The 17,660-nt window shown below is 41.1% G+C and overlaps 1 long non-coding RNA gene across 1 annotated transcript in view; it reads left to right on the top strand.

Annotated features, from left to right (window-relative positions):
- LOC104999103 overlaps positions 1-16,378 on the top strand; it is a 74,271-nt gene extending 57,893 nt beyond the window's left edge. Inside the window, exon 4 of the long non-coding RNA XR_826547.1 lies at positions 16,301-16,378. This is a non-coding gene — a long non-coding RNA (uncharacterized LOC104999103). The remainder of the gene's footprint in view (positions 1-16,300) is intronic.
- Positions 16,379-17,660: the final 1,282 nt, after the last annotated feature.

Genomic DNA, 17,660 nt, shown 5'->3' on the forward strand with positions numbered 1-17,660 from the left:
ATCTGCCTATCTCAGGTTATTGATATTTCTCCCAGCAGTCTTATTTCCAGCTTGTGCTTCAGCCAGTCCAGCATTTCTCATGATGTACTATGCATATAAGTTAAATAAGCAGGGTAACAATATACAGCCTTGATGTACTCCTTTCCCTATTTGGAACCAGTCTGTTGTTCCATGTCCAATTCTAACTGTTGCTTCCTGACCTGCATACAGATTTCTCAGGAGGCAGGTAAGGTGGTCTGGTATTCCCATATCTCTAAGAATTTTCCAGTTTGTTGCAATGCACACAGTCAAAGGCTTTGGCATAATCAATGAAGCAGAAATAGATGTTTTTCTGGAACTCTCTTGCTTTTTCTATGATCCAACGGATGTTGGCAATTTGAGCTCTGGTTCATCTGCCTTTTCTAAATCCAGCTTGAACATCTGGAAGTTCATGGTTCACGTACTGTTGATGCTTGGCTTGGAGAATTTTGAGCATTACTTTACTAGCATGTGAGATGAGTGCAATTGTGCAGTTGTTTGAATATTCTATGGCATTGCCTTTCTTTGGGATTGGAATGAAAACTGACCTTTTCCAGTCCTGTGGCATCTGCTGAGTTTTCCAAATTTGTTGGCATGTTGAGTGCAGCACTTTACCAGCATCATTTTTTAGATTTGAAATAGCTCAACTGGAGTTCCATCACCTCCACTAGCTTTGTTCATAGTGACGCTTTCTAAGGCCCACTTGACTTTGAATTCCAGCATGTCTGGCTGTAGGTGTGACCATATCATCATGATTATCTGGGTCATGAAGATCTTTATTGTATAGTTCTTCTGTGTATTCTTGCCACCTCTTCTTAATATCTTCTGCTTCTGTTAGGTCCATACCATTTCTGTGCCCATCTTTGCGTGAAATGTTCCCTTGGTATCTCTAATTTTCTTGAAGAGATCTCTAGTCTTTCTCATTGTATTGTTTTCCTCTATTTCTTTGCACTGATCACTGAGGAAGGCTTTCTTGTCTCTCCTTGATATTCTTTGGAACTCTGCATTCAAATGGGTATATCTTTCCTTTTCTCCTTTGTTTTTGTTTTTTTTTTTTTCTCTTCTTTTCTCAGCTATTTGTAAGGCCTCCTCAAATAACCATTTTGCTTTTTTGCATTTCTTTTCCATGGGGATGGTTTTGATCCCTGTCTCCTGTACAATGTCCTGTCCTCAGGCACTCTGTCTCTCAGATCTAATCCCTTGAATCTATTTTTTACTTCCACTGTATAATCATAAGGGATTTGATTTAGGTCATACCTGAATGGTCTAGTGGTTTTCCCTACTTTCTTCAGTTTAAGTCTGAATTTGGTAATAAGGAGTTCATGATCTGAGCCATAGTCAGCTCCCAGTCTTGTTTTTGCTTACTGTATAGAGCTGAAAGATGAATTCCCCAGGTCAGTACGTGCACAATATGCTACTGGAGATCAGTGGAGAAATAACTCCAGAGAAATGAAGAGATAGAGCCAAAGCAAAGACAATACCCAGTTGTGGATGTGACTGGAGATAGAAGCAAAGTCCAGTGCTGTAAAGAGTAATATTGCATAGGAACCTGGAATGTTAGGTCCATGAATCAAGGCAAATTGGAAGTGGTCAAACAGGAGATGGCAAGAGTAAACATCGACATTTTAGGAATCAGCGAACTAAATTGGACTAGAATGGGTAAATTTAACTCTGATGAGCATTATATCTACTAATGTGGGCAAGAATCCCTTAGAAGAAATGGAGTAGCCATCATAGTCAACAAAAGAGTCTGAAATGCAATACTTGGATGCAATCTCAAAAATGACAGAATGATCTCTGTTCATTTCCAGGACAAACCATTTAATACCACAGTAATCCAAGTTTATGACCCAACCAGTAATGCTGAAGAAGCTGAACAGTTCTGTGAAGACCTACAAGACCTTCTAGAACTAACACCCCAAAAAAGATGTCCTTTTCATTATAGGGGACTGGAATGCAAAAGTAGGAAGTCAAGAAACACCTGGAGTAACAGTCAAATTTGGCCTTGAAGTACAGACTGAAGCAGGGCAAAGGCTAATAGAGTTTTGCCAAGAGAACACACTGGTCATAGCAGATGCCCTCTTCCAGCAACACAAAAGATTCTACACATGGTTTCTTCTAAGTTTTGACAATTATGAATAAAACTGCTGTAAATGTCTGTGTGTAAGTTTTTACATGGACTTAAGTTTTCTGCTCCTTTGGGTAAATACCAAGGAATGCCAAAGGCATTTTTTTAACACGAGGAGATACCCAGAGGCTAGCTTTTCCTGTTGGTTAATTCAGTGGCGAAGGACTACCGTATCATGACTGGCCCACAAGCATTTTCTGAATTGATAATGTGAGCCACCATGACCATGGAAGAGCTTTAATGATTCCAGAGGTCACAGGAAGAAATAAGGATATGCAATGAGGAAAAGTGAGATGATTCCTCCTGCATACCTTTAATTAGGGAGTACAATCTTCATAGAATCCCAGCAGATCCTGCTTAGGTCTTATGGGCCAGAATTAGGGCACACAAAAATGCTCTCACTGGGAGAGAGGCTGAAAGTGAGCACCTGTTGTTGGTAACCTCTTACAGAAACAGCAGTCGTTACCAGCTGTCTTCACCTGACAGACCTTCTCAGTCTCAGCCTGGTTCCTCATCTGTTTCCTCCCTGTTAAGCAGGGATAGTAACAAGTATTCTTGCAGAGGTTTTGCAACAGCTAAATGAGATGGGGGATAGAAGATGCCCAGCATGACGTGAAGCACTTACTGCACATTCTCTGAAAGCAGGCTTGCTTTCCTGTCGTCTGGCTGGCTGTTTAAGGTGACTGCCTCCTCGACACAACAGGATGCTGCTCTTGGTTCACTGAGATGTATCTGGGACATCAGAACTCAAAACTCCTGCTCTAGCTCACGGATGATCCATTTACATGGCTCCTTTTTTGGAGCATTGTCACTGATGGTATATTGCTACTGCTGAGTCACTTCAGTTGTGTCCGACTCTGCAACCCCATAGACAGCAGCCCACCAGGCTCCCCCGTCCCTGGGATTCTCTAGGCAAGAACACTGGAGTGGGTTGCCATTTCCTTCTCCAATGCATGAAAGTGAAAAGTGAAAGTGAAGTTGCTCAGTTGTGTTCGACCCTCAGCGATTCCATGGACTGCAGCCTTCCAGGCTCCTGTGTCCATGGGATTTTCCAGGCAAGAGTACTGGAGTGGGGTGCCATTGCCTTCTCCGATGGTATATTATTTAGTCACAAAAACTGTGAGGAAGTCATTTTCACCTTCTTCTGAATGTGGGAATTGAAGCACTGAGAATGAAAGAGTTGGGACCCCAGTCTTCAAGGACTGTTGTAAATGGGTTGTAAATCTAGAGCTGTGGGAACCATTCTTTCTTTGAGAATGAATCTACCCATGCACAGAGATCTTGCCAGGAATAACCTAGACACCCATTCTGTGGAAAAAGCTTCCTTGCTCAAGTCTCAACCAGTGAATTTTTCTTGAGGGTTCCTGTAAGAAATGTTTCTGCAGACAGTTGCAAATGTACTTCTCTATAGCCCAAGAACATCATTATTTCCATCTTTGCCTTTTGATATCCACTCCCAGCCTTTTCCCTCCCCTCAAAGGACCAGCTTTGAATCCCTTTTGCTTCTGGTTAATTCACTAGCATGTTGGAAGCAGTGAGGAGAAAAGAAGGCAACACGTAATGCAGGATATGTGCTGAGATACAGCCCAGAGCAGCCCCCAGGACAGGCTCCTCAGCTTGTTTTGAGGGCCATCTGAGGGTATGGTGCTACAGCCTGGTGGGGGTATTGAGAATCTTTCTTCTGAAGAACTAGGGTAGCAGCCTTCTCTTTCCTTGATTTTGCCCCATGTGTGATGCACACATCCCTCCTGGAATGGGTTGTTAAGTTTACACACTTCTTTACCTGTAGTGTATCAGAATGCAATGAATATTCAGATTGGTTAAGTGAGAGGTAAATTATCAATTTGTCCTGACTTCAAAGCATCACTCTGAATTTTGCAGGAGTTCCCTAAGGTACAGTTTCCTCTTCCTCCCTTTCCCACGATAATGTACCTTTGCCTTTTGGGAAATGTCTTTCTCTTTCAACCACAGAAACTGTTGGAATGCAGCGTTTTGTCAAACCTGAGTAAAGGTATTAACATCTTGAAGAACTGTTTAGGTGCAGTCTGCGAGTGTGTGTGTGTGTGTGTGTATGTGTGTGTGTGAGAGAGAGAGAGAGAGAGAGAGAGAGAGAGAGATGAGTTAGAGGGAAGGCAGTAAGTATCTTCTTCTCTAGGACAATGAGAATTTCTCATTTATTTGTAAAAAGCTGAAGTCCTTAGAGTGAGCAGAAGCATTCTCTTGCCATTTTTTATGAAGCCCCGCAAGTGCCTCTCCACAGTTGGTGCTTAGAAGACTGCTGCACGTCTCTGGCTGTGCTTGGATGGGGACAAAGAGGGCAGGGGATGGAGGGGCCCAAGTTTGTGAAAAGCTTCCCACGGCCACTCTGTGGAACTTGGAACCCAGCCAGCTGCCTACAGAATCTGCAGGAAGTGTTATCAGGAAGGAAGTTACTGACAGGTGAATATCTAACTGGTATTAAGACTGGTAATTGGTATTCTCCTTGTACATGTCATGGTGGGATTATTGGGTGAGCTGTCGTGCTCCCCTTTTCATTTGATTAAAATGCAAACAGTATCACTCAAGAAGTCAAGTCAAAGAAGGGGTCTCAAAGCATTTTTAAGAACAGTGGAGACAAAGCAACAAATACAAAGCATTTCCCATTCATAGAACTATATGTAAAAACTGCTGGGAAAGCAGGTGCAGAGATTTCCCTCAGAACTGGGTTCCTGTCATGACCCTGACGCTCACCCAAAGATCATGAGCAGGTCACTTAACCTCTGACACTTAACAGGGTTAACTTTTCTGGTGGACTCATAGGATTGCCCGCAGGGACTTCTTGTGCATGCTGGGGCCAGGTGGGATTGAGGAAGGATGGGAGCTAGGTGGGTGTTCACTAATGACTGAGCTTTTTATTTTGTTTTGCAAATTGGAAGATCTTTTCTACTGTTAACACTTGATACATTTGTACATGTATTTTTCTCTGTGTTGCATTTTAACCACAGAGTAGTCACTGAGGAAACAGCGGATTTTGGAATTCTGGGCTTATGTGGCTCATTTTAAAGAGTCTGAAAAGAAAACCTGTGTGTGTGGGGGGGGGGAAGAGTCTGTAAAGAATTATTCTTCTTTACAAAATAATCATTTTTGGAGGGGAAGTTCAAATCTCAAATTTCTTTTAGTTGTTCTTCCAAGGAAGAAATCCTTCAAAGTTGAACATGAATTCAAAATTTCTATGCTTTTAAATAGGTGCCAAAAATTTAATCTAATTGTTTCTCAGACTCAACAAGCATGGTTCTCTGCAGAGGAGATAAACTTTGATGCTCAATAGATGGAGACAGATGGGGTTGGGCGTGGTGATGATCAGGGTTCTGAAACTCTGATAGAGGGGAAAAGCTGTGCATATCCCCTCTATCTGCCTCTAGCATCACTTCTCCCACCCTTTCCAACCTATTACAAAAGAATACAGAGACCTTGCTATGAATTTATGATGACATCAATCCCATTGACTTCTAAGAGTTAGAAATTGGCTTTTTAAAAGTGTTTAGCCTAAATATGGCACCCCACTCCAGTACTCTTGCCTGGAAAATCCCATGGATGGAGGAACCTGGTTGGCTGCAGTCCATGGGGTCATTAAGAGTCGGACACGACTGAGCGATTTCACTTACACTTTTCACTCTCATGCACTGGAGAAGGAAATGGCAACCCACTCCAGTGTTCTTGCCTGGAGAATCCCAGGGACGGGGGAGCCTGGTGGGCTGCTGTCTCTGGGGTTGCACAGAGTTGGACACGACTGAAGCGACTTAGCAGCAGCAGCAGCAGCCTAAATATATGATACAATTACAAAGGCTATACTTTAGCCTAGAACAAATCCAAATTACTTTGCTATTAATGACAGATAAAAACTATTTTTTCATCTCTTTTCCACAACAAATAATGTGTTGCATAGTTCAGAATTACAGTGTATTAATAATCCCCAAGATCAAAAATACTTCACCTCGAGTATTTGCTGTTACAAGCATGCTCTATAAACATTTTTGCATTTGCCTGTGTCTTCCGGTACAAGTGTGTGGTAGGTTGGTGCATATAGTACGTGCATTTGTTCAAGATTACAAAATAGCATCCAGTTGTTTTCCAAAGTGTTTATAATAATTTATACTACAACACACAGTTCAGGTTGCTCCAAATCCTCACGGTTACTTGTATTATCAGACCAATCAGTCTTTGTCAAACAGCTGTTTACATATTGAAGCAATAATGTGGTGAAAAAAGTCACTGAAGATGACATCAGGTATACATTTATATAAAGTTCATGCTAGTCCAGGTTCAATGCAGGATACAGGAAGCTTGGGGCTGGTGCACTGGGATGACCCGGAGGGATGGTATGGGGAGGGAGGTGGGAGGGGGGTTCAGGATGGGGAACACGTGTACACCTGTGGCAGATGCATGTTGATGTATGGGAAAACCAATACAATGTTGTAAAGTAAAAAATAAAATAAAATAAAATAAAATTTTAAAAAAAGTTCATAAAAAAGACAAAATGAAACAACATATTGTTTAGGAACACATACATAAAACATTTTCTATACAATGAATGATCAGTCTAAAACCCATAATGGATACTTTGGGGAGGCTTGTTCTTCCTACCCTGTTGCTGCTGCTAAGTCACTTCAGTCGTGTCTGACTCTGTGCGACCCCAGAGGCAGCAGCCCACCAGGCTTCCCTGTCCCTGGGATTCTGCAGGCAAGAACACTGGAGTGGGTTGCCATTTCCTTCTCCAATGCATGAAAGTGAAAAGTGAAAGTGAAGTCACTTAGTCGTGTCCGACTCTAGCGACCCCATGGACTGCAGCCTACCAGGCTCCTCCGTCCATGGATTTTCCAGGCAAGAGTACTGGAGTGGGGTGCCATTGCCTTCTCCGTCCTACCCTGTAGAGGCAACTAATATCACATTTAGGGGATCATCTTTCTCCTCTATGATTTGATACCTTTATCACACTTGATATGCTATAGACAATATACAGGTTGTATCCTTTGTTTTTAATCAACATAAATTGCATCATTTGTACATATTTTTCTGACATTTCCTTTTCACAATTTTGGTTTTGAAATCTATCTATGTTGATGCATGTAGGGATAGATAATGCATTACCATTGTAGCATAATAGGAATTCCACAATGTAAATATTCTATAATACAACTATACAATGTTTTATTTATCTGTTCTCCTACCAGTGGATATTTAGATATTTTAAATTTTTCACAATTATAAACAAGGCTGTAATGAACATCCTCATAAAGGGTATTCTTAGCATGTTATATATGCAGAGTACTTATATGGAGAATATATCATGTGACATGCTGAGTTGAATGAAGTACAAAGTGGAATCAAGATTGCCGGGAGAAATATCAATAACCTCAGATATGCAGATGACACCACCCTTATGGCAGAAAGTGAAGAAGAACTAAAGAGCCTCTTGATGAAAGAGAAAGAGGGGAGTGAAAAAGCTGGCTTAAAACACAACATTCAAAAAACAAAGATCATGGCATCCGGTTCCATCACTTCATGGCAAATAAATGGGGAAACAATGGAAACTGATAGATTTTACTTTCTTGGGCCCCAAAATCCCTGCAGATGGTGACTGCAGCCATGAAATTAAATGACTCTTGCTCCTTGGAAGAAAAACTATGACCAACCTAGACAGCATATTAAAAAGCAGAGACAACACTTTGCCAACAAAGGTCTGTTTAGTCAAAGCTATGGGTTTTCCAGTAGTCGTGTATGGATATGAGAGCTGGATCATAAAGAAAGCAGAGTGCCGAAGAATTGATGCTTTTGAACTGTGGTGTTGAAGAACTCTTGAGAGTCCCTTGGACTGCAAGGAGATCCAACAAGATACTCTCAAAGGAAATCAGTCCTGAATATTCATTGGAAGAACTGATGGTGAAGCTGAAACTCCAATACTTTGTCCACCTGATGCAAAGAACTGACTCATTGGAAAAGACCCTGAAGTGAGGAAAGATTAAGGTGGTAGGTGAAGGGGACAACAGAGGATGAGATGGTTGGATGACATCACTGACTCAATGGATATGAGTTTGAGCAAGCTCTGGGAGTTGGTGATGGACAGGGAAGCCTGGGGTACTGCAGTCCATGGGGTTGCAAAGAGTTGGACATGACTGAGTGACTGAACTGAACTGCACTAGCAGGTTCTGCTGGTTAGACTTTTGTTACTTTACAGGAGTACATGGGTCATTGTGGCATCAACTTTAACATCATGGGCAACCAGCTACTTCTGTGATCACACTGTAGTGTGCTGGAGCCAGCTTCTTTTATTTTGCAAAAGGAAGTTGTTAAAGTTTCATGAATTTTAAAAAGCAAGAATTATAAAAAGAAAAAATTCTATAAATTTACAATAAAATAAAATTACCTTTTAACATAATAAATACTCAAAACTCATCCCTCCCTAATTATTTTACTGCACTTTCTGATTCTCAATGCTATTGAGATAATCTATGTTTATTACTTCCATGTGGTGGAAATACTGTATGATGGTGCCTGACTGTACATCTCCTCTCAACTTTGCATTGTACTGTTAGCTTGAGATCAGCCACAGAGGGAATATTTGCACTATAGAAATCAGCAATGCTACAAAATCAAGGCATAATTTATTGTTTTGTTGATTATATAGTCCAAGAGTTGGCAAACTCTTTCTATAAAGACACAGATAATAAATATTTTAGGCTTTGTTACTGTTGCTTCTCTTCTTCCTCCTCCCCTTTCTGCCCGTCCTCCACTTCATAACTTCCTCCTCCTCTTCTCCCTCCTCTTTCTTCTCTTCTCCCTCTTTCTCCTCCTCTTTCTTCCTTATAACCCTTTAAAAATGGGGTGGGGGGGGGAAGCAATGAGCTAATGAACTTTATAAAAATAGGAACCCATGGACTGTAGTTTGCTAACCCCTTTTCTATTTGTAACAAAATGACAGAGAAAAGTCAGTAATGCAGGTTTAACTTGTGTGTTGTTTATGTGGTCTTTTTGCATTGTGAATAGCTGAAGAAAATTGATGAGATGTTCTTCCAGTGTTTGAAAACTATTATCTGATTTAACAAAGAAGTTACTCATCCTTTACAGACAAATGAAGTTTTGACATATGTTCTTATTATTTATTTCAGTTTCATCTTACTCATTAATGTAAGTGAAAATATCAAACAACATTCATCAGAGACTACACCTGGAAATCTCATTGTTAAACATTAACCAACACCACTGGATCATACTCATTGCATTATGAAGAAAAGAAATACTCATTCATCTAATTCTGATGCCTTATTATGCTTAATTTCATCTTATCTCTTGCTTACACATATACACCCTATTCATATAGTTGACACACTTCTTTTTTCTTATGTATGGTCTTCCAATTTTCACTTAAAAGTATATTCGAATTATGAGTATTATTAGTATTATGAATATTATCATCACCACTTTACGTTTTGACTCCCCACCAGTCTGTGAACTACTCTAGGACAGGGACCCTGTTTCATGTATTCTTTCTGCGCTTCAGTGTTCTTATTTCTTGAGAAATAAGCTTAGTAATAACCACCTCCTAGTGACGCAATGAGGATTAAATGAGATAATATATGTAAAAGGCTTAAAGTGGTGCTTGACCTACTGTGATAAAAACTTAATAACTCTTACCTATGATAACTGTTGTTCATATTGGTGTTATTAGTTTTATCTTCATTATCCACAACATAATGGCAGCTTCAAACCCCAGAATAGTTCCCAGCCTGTGGCGGGAACACTGCAAATGTGAAATTCATTAATGTGACCTCTTTTTAGAAATAAAAAAATTCAAACTATTAAATTTGTTTCTAATGTATTTAGGACAAGATGCTAGATGCTATGATAATATTAAGATGTGTAAGACATAAATGTAATTCCCTTCTTTAAAAAGTTGACAATCTAACTGGGAAGACTGACCCCCCTAAACAGTACATGAAAAGTGCCAATGGGATGGGACAGGCTGAGTCCCATGAGGATAAGAGGTCAGGGAATCCACTACTTTCGGCAATAATCAGGCAAGGTTTGAGGGTGAAGTGGGTCATGGACTGAGCTGTTTCAGAGGGGTAAAGTTTCCTTTTTTGTGGGCTCCTTAATGCCACAAATTAATGTAGATCCTTTAAAAAAGAATATCCCTGCCTCTGTTTTAAAAATCACTTTCTTCTCTCTATGAAATATCCTCAGTCTCTCTCTTATGTCTCTAAAGGAGCGTTTCACATCTGGAACAATAAAAGCAAGCTCTTCTGTATGAACAGCTCTCTGCATCTTTGCAGACATGGATGGTATCCATACCTAAAAGCATTTGTAAATCCCTAACCACCAAGAAGTGTTCCCACGTCCCATGAATCACTGCAGCAAGCCACTGCAGCACCGTTCCTCTTTTGTGCTAAAATTCTCAGAATCTGACAGGACATCTGCTGCGAGAGGGCCTGACCTCCATCCTAATGGGGGTCTCATCATACAAAGCCATCCTGCGGTGAACCAGGCTCCCTCTGAAATGACCTCACCCAGCTCCGCAGGCCTTTTCTCTCCATGTCTGTTATGTTTCTGATCTACTAGGTGTTGTAGGGCTCTTATTATAAGCTTAGAAAGAGTCTGGAGAGGAAGCATGATGCCAAGAGTGATCTTGGAACATTTGTTAGCCTGCCAAAAAAGGCTGCATGTTCTGCCAGCTAGGATTCTAGTACGGCAAAGTCAAGCTGGTATCATGCAATATCTTTGTCTTTTCATATTAGGTTTTCTGAGGGGGTAATCAAATTCACTCTTTTCCCCTCTGAGTTATAAGTCTTTCAAGAAATAGATATCCAAGTTATATAGGGCTCAAAATATCCAAATCATAATTGGTAAAAATGTAGAATGATGTGACCTGACAGTGTCTAGTGAGTGTTCTATTTTTTTACCCCCAAGTCTAGACCTTGGGATAAACTTGAAGAAAGTAGATCTGCCCAGCAGACACTCCACCAGCCAGTCACATGGATGAACACAGCCATCCTCACATCCTGCTGAGGTCAGGGGACCAAAAGAGAAGTGTGGAGAATGAGCCCAAGCAAACATTCAAATCATTACCCTGCACCATAGCAATTGGTAGACACTTGATGCTAGAGTCTGATCACCTCATCAAGCAGATAAATCACTTCTCACAGGGGAGAACCAGAAAAGTAGAGAGGATGGCAAAAGTCTCCCATTCCTCCCCCACTGCCAGTACTTCTAAGAAGGGGATATTCCTATTTGAGAAGCAAGGTTTTGAGAAGAGGAAAGGTAGCTTCACTGTATGACCCACAGAGAGGAATACCTCACTCACCACATTAACTGGTGATCAATCACATGCAACTACATATTATGGCGAATTGTCAATGGCTTAGAACACTCTCTCTTCGCCCCTCCCCTCCTCTTCCACCTCCCCTTTTTTCTTTCTTTTCTCTTCCCTCCCCTTGCTTTATCATTTTCCCCCTTTCATTTTTCCTTTCTATTTTTCTTTCAAGAAGTATTTATTGAGTGCTTAGTGTATGGTAGTGATACAATGATGAATAAGACCAATATAACCCTTACTTTCAAGGAACTTACATTCCTTGAATGTAAGCAAGACTATTAAAATAATAAGTACTTAAGCAAATAGTAATTATAAGTCATAGTAAATGATATAAAGGAATCAAATAACTATTTGATATAGAGAATAATGGGAGGCATTAAAACATTTATTTAGATCTCTTATTATGTATCTATGGAAAGGTGTTCTTGGAGACATGCATTTCAACTGAGTCCTGAAGGCTAAGAAGAAAACATGGGAGAAAAGGGTGGTGAAGACCTTTTCCTATTACTTTATAGGACTGGCCCTTGTGGAGGCCAGAGAAAGCACCCTGAACCAAAGAGCTGGCCTGTGGTTTTCCTCTCTGTAGTTGACAGTGGCTTCCTGGAGTGTTGTGTTGGCAAGGATTTTAAGATTCTTAAGGGCTCAGGAGTAAGGAGACCCATGGAAAACTGGTTGTATCTATCATAGGAGTGGGAGGGGCCCCTGGGCCCCATTTATTCCTATTCTAGAGAATTTTTCTTGTGATCTAATGTCTAGGACATGAACTGGGAAGACTATGGGATGATATACTTCCCCACTACTTCCCTTAAAATCAACTTACTCCACTCCAAGCCTTTCACAGCAGAAGTTTCAATAATTCATTCAGAAACCATATAGCCAATGAGCTGCAGGGTGGAAGGTACATGATCCCACCCTAATTTATCTTTTCAAAATTATTCTGCAGCTCTCCTATGTGTCACTTGCAGCAGTCAAATTCCTAGAGACCCCGATCCTGTTTTCCCATTTTAGGATTTTCTTGGAACTTTACCATACAGAAAATTAGATGGACTGTTTCTCTGAGGCTGGAAGATACCAAGAATTGATTTGGAGTTGCAGAACTATTGCCTCTTAAATGAGATTTGTCTTATTTCATAAATACCCACAAAACCTCAACTCACATTGAACATACGCAAACCCACTCACAAGCCATTTGGATTTGTGTTACTTCACGTGTGGTGTTACTTCAAGTATGACATGCCTACGAATGGTGGGATGTGAGAAAATGTTAAGTGCTACGCATGCGTGTGTGCTTAGTCACTGAGTTGTGTCCAACTCTTTGTGACCCCATGGACTGAAGCCCACCAGGCAGGGTGGTATGTGAACTTTTTAATCATAATAATAGTTTTAATGTATAGTAGAGAAGCATTGGTTTATTATTTATATAAGAGATCAAGTTACCTTTTACAATAAATCTATTTTGCTAAGCCAGGTTGATTTTTAAGTCTTAAGGGGTTAATTGTATAGATGGTATATGAATATAGCAAAGGTATGTGATGATACATACACAAATAGTCAAAATTGGGGAAAAACTGATTTAGAGTTTGTTATTGGTTCAGTTGTGTTCCCCCTTGAATTTACGCTGAAGTCTTAACCCCTAGTACCTCAGAATGTGTTGCGATTTGGAGATAGGGTCTTTTACTAAGTGTGGCTCCTAATCCAGTATGACTGATGTCTTTATAAAATGGGACCATTTGAACACACAGACATGTATGCATGGTGGGAAGATGATGTGAAGAGACGTAGAAGACAACCATCTACTAACAAGAAGAGAGGCCTGAAACAGATCCTTCCCTCACAGCCCCCAGAAAAAATCAGCCTTACCCGGATAACACCTTGAACTTCTAGTCTCCAGAACTATGAGATACTAACTTGTATTGTTTAAGCCACGCAGTCTGTGATACTTTGTTACAGTAGCCCTCACTAACTAATACAGAATTTATATTCATACTGTTGTTGTTCTGTCCCTAATTTGTGTTTGACTCTTTCTGACCCCATGGACTGCAGTATGCCAGGCTCCTCTGTCCTCCACTATCTCCTGGAGTTGGCTCAAATTCATGTCCATTGAGCGGATGATGCTATCTAACCATCTTATCCTCTGTTGTCCCCTTCTCCTTTTGCCTTCAGTCTTTCCCAGCATTATTATTTTCATATGCTTGAAGCTAACTGCCTCCTTACAAATAGCTGTGAAAAGAAGAGAAGTGAAAAGCAAAGGAGAAAAGGAAAGATATAAGCATCTGAATGCAGAGTTCCAAAGAATAGCAAGAAGAGATACGAAAGCCTTCCTCAGCAATCAATGCAAAGAAATAGAGGAAAGCAACAGAATGGGAAAGATTAGAGATCTCTTCAGGAAAATTAGAGATACCAAGGGGACATTTCATGCAAAGATGGGCTCAATAAAGGACAGAAATGGTATGGACCTAACAGAAGCAGAAGATATTAAGAAGAGGTGGCAAGAATACACAGAAGAACTGTACAAAAAAGATCTTCAAGACCCAGATAATCACGATGGTGTGATCACTCACCTAGAGCCAGACATCCTGGAATGTGAAGTCAAGTGGGCCTTAGAAAGCATCACTACAAACAAAGCTAGTGGAGGTGATGGAATTCCAGTTGAGCTTTTTCAAATCCTGAAAGATGATGTTGTGAAAGTGCTGCACTCAATATGCCAGCACATTTGGAAAACTCAGCAGTGGCCTCAGAACTGGAAAAGGTCAGTTTTCATTTCAATCACAAAGAAAGGCAATGCCAAAGAATGCTCAAACTACCGCACAATTGCACTCATCTCACATGGTAGTAAAGTAATGCTCAAAATTCTCCAAGCCAGGCTTCAGCAATACATGAACCGTGAACTTCCAGATTTTCAAGCTGGTTTTAGAAAAGGCAGAGGAACCAGAGATCAGATTGCCAACATCTGCTGGATCATGGAAAAAGCAAGAGAGTTCCAGAAAAACATCTATTTCTGCTTTATTGACTATGCCAAAGCCTTTGACTGTGTGGATCACAATAAACTGTGGAAAATTCTGAAAGAATTTCTCAAGAGGCAGACCACCTGACCTGCCTCTTGAGAAATCTGTATGCAGGTCAGGAAGCAACAGTTAGAACTGGACATGGAACAACAGACTGGTTCCAAATAGGAAAAGGAGTATGTCAAGGCTGTCTATTATCACCCTGCTATTTAACTTATATGCAGAGAACATCATGAGAAACTCTGGACTGGAAGAAACGCAAGCTGGAATCAAGATTACTGGGAGACATATCAATAACCTCAGATATGCAGATGACACCACCCTTATGGTAGAAAGTGAAGAGGAACTAAAAAGCCTCTTGATGAAAGTGAAAGAGGAGAGTGAAAAAGTTGGCTTAAAGCTCAACATTCAGAAAACAAAGATCATGGCATCTGGTCCCATCACTTCATGGGAAATAGATGGGGAAACAGTGGAAACAGTGTCAGATTTTATTTTTTGGGGCTCCAAAATCACTGCAGATGGTGACTGCAGCCATGAAATTAAAAGACGCTTACTCCTTGGAAGGAAAGTTATGACCAACCTAGATAGCATATTCAAAAGCAGAGACATTACTTTGCCAACAAAGGTCCGTCTAGTCAAGGCTGTGGTTTTTCCTGTGCTCGTGTATGGTTGTGAGAGTTGGACTGTGAAGAAGGCTGAGCGCCAAAGAATTGATGCTTTTGAACTGTGGTGTTGGAGAAGACTCTTGAGAGTCCCTTGGACTGCAAGGAGATCCAACCAGTCCTTTCTGAAGGAGATCAGTCCTGGGATTTCTTTGGAAGGAATGATGCTGAAGCTGAAACTCCAGTACTTTGGCCACCTCATGCGAAGAGTTGACTCATTGGAAAAGACTCTGATGCCGGGAGGGATTGGGGGCAGGAGGAGAAGGGGACGACAGAGGATGAGATGGCTGGATGGCATCACTGACTCAATGGACATGAGTCTGAGTGAACTCCGGGAGTTGGTGATGGACAGGGAGGCCTGGCGTGCTGCGATTCATGGGTTCGCTTAGAGTCAGACAAGACTGAGCGACTGAACTGAACTGAACTGCCTCCTGGACAGTTGTTGACATTTTAAAAATATGTGCTTCTAAAGGGTAGAAACCTGTGAGTGCCTGTAATGCCCACTGGTAGATGCAGAAGTGGATTATTAAATTCTGTTTTCACAGACTTTGTTAAGTGTGAGGAAAAGGTAAGATATTTATCAATATTCATGTCATTTAATGGGAACAGCACTGGTCTTAGTGTCCACAGACCGAGACTCGAGGTCATATTCAGCCGCAGGCTGAGGAGTTTGAAACTAGTTCCTTCACTAGTGGGGCCCTGCAGTCCTCATTCAGTTCCCCATTCCCTCACTTCAAGACTCATGTTTAGAAAGTGTATGTCTCTAAGAGGTCCAAAATGTCAATCATCCCCACAGCTGGAGCCAGGGAGAGTCAGGGCAGGGCTCTTGGGACATGTGAAGAAGTTTGACTAGCTGTCTAGACAGACAACCTCAATGTTTAAACTTGACTGAACATCTGTTAATCATCCAAGATGCTCCTGATGCTACGCCAGCCTGGAGGTGGTCACCTGGGTCCTGGCCACCAAAGTCTTTGTGTGATCATGGCAACTGGGGGGCTACAAGATAGTGAATTAGTGTGAACAGTCAAGAGTTTGTATGTCGCCTACCTAGAATCCAGGTCCTAAATGATAATGGGAATTTAATCAGGGTACTAGCTCTGTTCTACCACAAATAATACTAAATTTTCCTTCTAATTGGCAGGAGTCCAGAACCAAAACCCCTCATCGCCAACTGTTTAGTCTGGATATAAGAAAGTGGATAAATTTTCTTCTCAAAAAAGTAAGTTATCTAAATTGGAAAAAGCATTTCTTCTTTTAGTCTTTATTCCAATAGAGGCCTCTTCTCCAGCCCCTCTCAACCAAGTGAATGCACTTATTCTAATATTAAAGTTTGTCTCCTAGAATGTGGTTGTTCTCTCTCGCTTGCATTTTGGGGAACTTGGAGTGAAAATAAGAAAGGGATTTGAAAATCAATCAAATGGAATAGAATTAATCAGATCAAATCATATCAGTCAAATAAAGGCAGTGTGTAGTATGCTGCCTTGCTGGCCCTGTCTGGGGAATGAGAGTCAGACCGAGACTTCAGCTGGGTTAGTTTAGATTGGCTTCCATTTGCCTCTACAGTGGTGATTCCTGAAGTAGTAGGGGAAATTCACTGCTGTCCCTCTGCTATGTATTTAGCTTGCTTCAGTGAGGGGGAAAGTGATCTGGGGAGGATGAAGAGGGAACTAATGTTTCTTCCAGTCTCTTCTCTAATACCATAGTGTCAGCACCAATAGTAAATATTCTCTGAGATACTATGTTAGGCTTTGGGGATCCACCAATTAGCAAATCGAGTTATGGCTCCTGGCCTCTTGGAACCTACCATCTAGTGATAGGAGGGGACCATGGTGTTTTCAGAGCACTAGGTGTGCTAGGAATTTACATGGATTATCTCATTAAATGCTCCCAACAACCCTGTTGTTGCTATTACGATATCTGTTCTGCTCTTTGAAAACCTGAGGGCGTATATGGTTTAGCTTTGTCTACAGTCTGGTGATGGTGGCATTTGATTTCAGGTGCAAGGGTGTATAGGCACCTGTCCATCCTGCCCTCCCACTTCCCAGCGCAGCCCCATAAACAAAGTTATAGCTCTTACCCCCAGTCTGTTTACTTGTGTACTGGTGCTCTGGGAACCAGAACACATCCCTGGCTGGTCTTTGGTTTACTGACCCATATCTTGGTCTCTCCTGAGACCCTGAAGTTCAGTTTGGCATTCTTATTTTTAATTTAGCTCTCTTTCTCCCAGAGCTTAATTGTATAATTTTGCTTCAGTTCTGCCATCCACTTTTCTCCCATCTCTCTTCTGATCCCTTCATTCTCTCATTTTCACACTAACAGTTTGATGAGGAGGTTATGCCTGATCCTGAGCTGGTTTTTCTTCCAGATTTTGGTTCTGTATTTGAGGTTTTGGGATGCAAATTAACCTTTTTTTTTTTCAAGCAGTGGCAAACAGATACAAGGAACTTGAGGAAGATCAAATTCCAGGATCAGCTTATGAACCCCCAGTTTGGCCCCACTGA

Source organism: Bison bison, unplaced genomic scaffold (assembly GCF_000754665.1).
Source record: "Bison bison bison isolate TAMUID 2011002044 unplaced genomic scaffold, Bison_UMD1.0 scf7180017864343, whole genome shotgun sequence".
Lineage (NCBI taxonomy): Eukaryota > Metazoa > Chordata > Mammalia > Artiodactyla > Bovidae > Bison > Bison bison.